A 6,004-nucleotide genomic window follows, 5' to 3' on the forward strand; every position below is an offset into this window, starting at 1 on the left:
TGCAGGTATCGGAATGCTGGCAAAGTCCGGTCAATGGCTTTCACGAAGTTCTTCATCAAACCTAGTTTGATGTGAAGGGGTGGTAGCAAGATTTTCTGAGCCTCAACCAGAGCTGGGTGTTGGATATTCTTCTCTCCAATGGCTACATTCTGCCTGTGAGTCCATTCCTTCCTCATGTAGTGCATTTCCCTTGCTCGGCTATCCCACTCGCATAAGAAACACATGTATTTTGTATATCCTTGCTGCAGTCCCATTAAAAGGGCAACTACCTTCAAATCACCACAGAGGTGTCAGCTGTACTTGTTATACTCAATGGAATTCAGTAGCTGCCTTAAGTTATCGTATGTCTCTTTCATGTGGACAGCATACGCTACTGGAATAGATGGAAGAATGTTTCCATTGTGCAAAAGCACAGCCTTGAGACTCAGTTTTGAAGAGTCCACAAATAGTCTCCATTCTTGTGGGTCATGAGTGATTTTTAAAGCATTCATGAGGCCCTCAATATCGGAACAGAATATCAGATTACTTTCCTTTCTGAAGAAAGGCTCCAATTGCTGGTGGCGCTTTCGATATGCAGTAATTGTGACATCTTCTTCTAGAAGATTCCATTGTTGGAGTCTTGATCCTAGCAGTTCTGCCTTGTTCTTTGATAAGTCCAAATCACGAATCAGGTCATTTAGTTCTTCCTGTGTTATTCTGTGTGGGGTTGATGATGCACCACAGTGAAAATCTGGATCACTGCATGCTGATGGACCAGGAGAAGAACAGGTCGACTCACCTTTGTCTTGGTCAGATGAATCAAGAGAATATTCTGCTGGAGGTTCTGGAATAGGAAGTCCCTCACCATGTGGAACTGGTCTCAATGCAGACGGAATGTTTGGGTAGACTATTCTCGACTTCTTTCGCTTCGTTATTCCGCCGGAAAGAGGAGGAACCAAGCAGAAGTAACAGTCATTTAGGTGGTTGCTTGGCTCTCTCCACACCATTGGGACTGCAAACGGCATTGATGACCTTTTGCAATTCAACCACTGTGAAAGCTGTGTTGTACATGTAGCACAGCATATATGCGGAGCCCAAGGCTTGTCTTGGTCACCAACCTTGCATCCGAAGTAAAGATGATATGCCTTCTTCACTTGAGAATTGATACTTTTCTTCTGGTTGGCAAATGTCACTTCCCCACAAATATAGCAAAAATTGTCCGCGGTATTAACACACTTTCGAGGCATTACTGTTCTTTATTGTACGTAAATGGATAAAATAATAAGTTTTATGTAACAGTAGCTTGAACTGTCTCGCACAACGTCTAAAATATTTTAAATGCTGAACCTATCTGATTGGGCTTTATATAGTACACTGCTTACGTCAGCTTCAGCAGCCGCCTGGCATTAGTATAATAGGCCTACACATGTATAGTACACTGCTGACGTCAACTTACTTCAGCAGCCGCATGGCATTAGTATTGCATTGCATCAGAAAATGATGCAATCAACTGTGGATGATGTGAGCATGATGGTATTATGCAATGTTACATCATTATTCCGGATGTTGCTGCAGTCCTACTGGAGAAATTTACACAGTGAAACATAGAAAATGAGGTATATGAATATCTTCAAAACGAGAGCCAATACAAATTTTTCACGGTTATATTCGTGTTCGGCACACCAAAATACTACAGATTAGGGCCTTTTCAAGTCAGTAATGATTTCACTGTTGACCAGTGATATTGGACCCCTATCACGATAATCATTTCGCAATAGTGTTAATTTCACCTGTTAGTAGCCCCCGTAGGCAACCTAATATGTTAATCAACACGTAAATAGAGTTAAAAGCGAACAAAGTGGTTACTCACTGTCTTAGAGAATAAGGATTAGACCCAGTCACAATGAACTCATCGTCGCATCAAATCAAAGAGCCATTCGTATGTCAAACAAAACAACACATCCTTTCTTTGAATGTTGAACTTCTACTCAGATCACATATGTTAATTTAAATAATCATTTAAGCCCATGCTGTGGAATGTTCAGAACCTTAGCTTGCCTATCATTGGTATCATATTTTGTTTGATATTGACGTAAGTATTAAATGATATTGACGTAAGTATTAAGTTACAGGTGGAGAATCCACTGTCCTATAAACAGCTACATAACAAACGCATTAAGAAGAAAACATACGCCTACACAGACTCTAAAACTGACATGAAATACATTTTAAATGCAAAACAAAATCATAATAAAATTTAAATGTTTGCATTACTAATTGCTATTATGAGCGTTTAACGAGTTTTTCGTGGTATAAACTGTCAGTTACCGACTCGCTCAGCATACATAACGCTCTTTGGGCATTATTTGTTGTATGAGTCGGCAGCTGACAGTTTATACCGCGATAAACTAAAAAAGAATCAATATTCAACTCTTAATTAAACTCCGATGAAAGCTATTTTTTTTCGTTTTGTTTGTACAGAATTTTTAAAAAATGAAGAGTAGCGGCGTGACAAATGCATTGGTTCTCAGAGCTCTCTGGATATGGTTTTGTGGACGCAATACATGATCTACGTGTCCACTATAAGCTATTATGAACTGGTCTTCATGATATCACACAATGTCTTGATGATATCACAAAATGTGCTGATGATATCACACAATGAAATTTGACAGTCTTTTTTCGTATATAAATATTCAAGTGCTGACGGTGATGTTTACTCATTAAAAAGCATTGTTCCATAAATGTTCGATGGTATCTTCCTTGCCACAAGTCGTGGTATATTAACCTATTATTATGTATAATAATGTTGGTTTATATGTTAGCTTCTGTTAATGATTATGTTATGTTCAGTTGTTTTTTGTATATGACCTTGTCTATAATCAAGCTCATTGTGAACCTGACTAGGGTCATTGATTTTGTAAGCAACATATAATAGATTAAAGAGTATGATCATTTTCAATATCACCTAATGATTATCTTAATATGAGTTTAGGTCATTGGATTTTCCTCTTGGAAAACCTGTTGTACCGGATGTTTGCCATGTTCTTTATAATAGTGTAGACCTTGTCTTTTTGGCAAATTAGATTTTTATAGATATTAACGTTTGACTCTCATGCTGGCTCTAGTTTTAAGTCTTATCTTTTCCTAAAATGGTGTTTACTCATTCGTACCTTATCATCTTGTATCTTGTTGTTTTCAGATTTTGATTTTGGTGTAAATGTTTGTTCAAATTATTATTCACTGGAAATGCAAAGTGCTGGTCAGTAATGTTCTTAGAGAGACAAATTAATTTAGAATTATAGTGAATTCATACAAACATTTTGGATGGTAATACTGTGGAATATCAACAACATCTGGCACATCACTACTTCCGAAACTCTGGGCACATCAGCACATTCAATATCGGAACCTAATTTGAATACGTCTGGAATTCAGTAAGAACTTCATGGATTTGGACTTCACAATACTTTAACTTCATATTCTACAAAATTAAATTATTTATTGAATTTTACAAAAGTTGTTGGTTGCCATCTTTCATGTTACTTAGTTTAGGATCATAGAGTCGTAATACATAGGAAACATATTATACCGTCATCAATATGGTTAATATTTGAATCTTGCATCTATTAACAATATTTTTAATAAATGTTACATTTAATTATGGAATGCTTATATATATATATATATATATATATATATATATATATATATATATATATATATATATATATATATATTAACCTCCAGGAAAATGTCTTGATAAAGGTAGTAATGGACTCATAACATTTATAAACATCGTAGCAATACATTCAACTATTTTAAAAGTTCTTTATCCGCGTGCAGTTGAAACTTAAATGCCATTTTTATACGCTGTTTCATTATAAATTGCACATTATATTTAATTACTTTGTGATTGATTTATATATTATGCAGTGACCTGTTAAATTATATGTGAAAGGATACTCTCGAACAAAAGATGTTATTGACCTCAGAATTTAAATGCTTCATCCACCTTTGTTTTGTCATTAACTCTATGAACTAGATGCATATAAAGTATATCCATCTACAGCTGGTGATAAAACAAAGATGATAATTTTAATTTGTCTTATTATCGACGCCAAAACTTGCACTTATGCAAAGCACACGAATGATCTCCTTAATACGTATCATGGAACATCCGCACCAAATATTACTTTAGGGGTACCACTCTCAGATTCTGAAAAGCTATGATGGATCATCTCTTTGGGTATAATGAATTTTCTACATTTTGTATTTCTTTTAGTTTGTGTTTAGTTTTCGTTGATGTTAACTGTAAGCAAAATCCAATGACATTGACCATTATCATTGGATAAGCAATGTAAATGTTTTAAATTCCAAATTGTTTTCTTTATGTTTTTATCTTTAATAAAGCACGCTGAGCGCAACGGGATGTAGGCCGCTATCCAAACTATATGTTTTTAGATTTATCCAAATGAAAATCTGTCGCAAGTAGTAAATGGGGGCACCCTAGCGACAATGGGAATTAGCATTACAAGACCCCTTGGGCAACTCTAATGACAATGGAAATTTAACATGGAGAAAAATCGTGGGTCAGATTAGCGTCAAGGGAAATTGAACATGGAGAAAAATCGTGGGACTGTCTAGCGTCAAGGGGAATTTAACATGGGAATAAATCGTGGGACTGTCTAGCGTCAAGGGGAATTGAACATGGAGAAAAATCGTGGGACTGTCTAGCGTCAAGGGGAATTTAACATATGGAAATTGAACATGGTGGGTCTGTATAGCGTCAAGGGGAATTGAACATGGTGGGATTGTCTAGGGACAATGATGGTAGAGGGTCAAACACAACAGAGACAGAAACATACACTAGTACAAGCGTGAGATTTATATATAAAGCATTACCAAGACCTAAAATCTTGCTGGGGTGTTCAAAAATTTGCATAATTGTAATGATGCCATAAATAGCTATAATCAAGGAAATGCTCAACGACAAAATGGATGTGACTAAAAGTAACGCTAAAATGACGAAATTGTCCCAGAATTTAAAGGAAAATAAACATATCCCCGAAAATTAAGTTACAATGGTTTAGACTAAAATGGATAAAATTAGTAACTACTTACAATATCAACTTCTGTGACGATCGTGGATAAATACGTATGTATCTATAATCAGCTGAAATTCCTATGAAATCCCACTATCTATTTATAGCTCCAACTTGTGGGTTTTCCCTTTGGAAAATCCCACTATTTTTTTATAGCCTCAGCTTGAGTGATGTTCCTGTTTATGAATTCTAGTAGATATGTATAGCTACAAAATGTGGAAATCCCCAAGTCGATATTTATAGTCTCAAAATTTCCAGCGTCAGTGACGTCACTGTACTGAACACTAGGCGATAAATGGCAACAGTGTTGCAAGTGGCTGACCTGAATACGCGCTACTGTAGGTAGGTAGGTAGAGTGTATCTGATAGGGATAAAGTGAGTTTTATAGGGACAAACAGAGACCAATACACACACACACACACACACACACACACACACACACACACACACACAACATACGCGCGCAGACTCACACACACACACACACACACACACACACACACACACACACACACACACACACACACACAGAGGGAAGAGGAAAAAACAAACCCCAAAATATACTATCCACACTCGGGAGGAAGAAAAAAAAAACAACCAAATATACGATCTACACAACGTACGCGAACAAACACACACACACACACACACAACATACGCGCGCAGACTCACACACACACACACACACACACACAGAGGGAAGAGGAAAAAACAAACCCCAAATATACTATCCACACTCGGGAGGAAGCAAAAAAACCAACCAAATATACGATCTACACAACGTACGCGAACACACACACATACACAAACACACACACACATACACAGGGAAGAGGAAAAAACAAACCCCAAATATACTATCAACACAGAAGGGAGATAATACAAACCCCAAATAAACTATCCACACAAACGTACGCGAA

The 6,004-nt window shown here is 36.7% G+C and overlaps 1 protein-coding gene across 1 annotated transcript in view; it reads right to left on the reverse strand.

The window, feature by feature from the left end:
- The window catches only part of LOC149782369 (uncharacterized), a 262,131-nt gene extending 259,963 nt beyond the window's left edge, over positions 1–2,168 (reverse strand). Inside the window, exon 1 of the mRNA XM_089933745.1 lies at positions 1,850–2,168. The gene's annotated coding sequence lies outside the window, so the exon portion shown is untranslated. The remainder of the gene's footprint in view (positions 1–1,849) is intronic.
- Between the last annotated feature and the right edge of the window lie 3,836 nt (positions 2,169–6,004).

The sequence above is a fragment of the Sinohyriopsis cumingii genome, chromosome 15 (assembly GCF_028554795.1).
Source record: "Sinohyriopsis cumingii isolate HCF-2022 chromosome 15, ASM2855479v2, whole genome shotgun sequence".
NCBI classification, from domain to species: Eukaryota; Metazoa; Mollusca; class Bivalvia; order Unionida; family Unionidae; genus Sinohyriopsis; species Sinohyriopsis cumingii.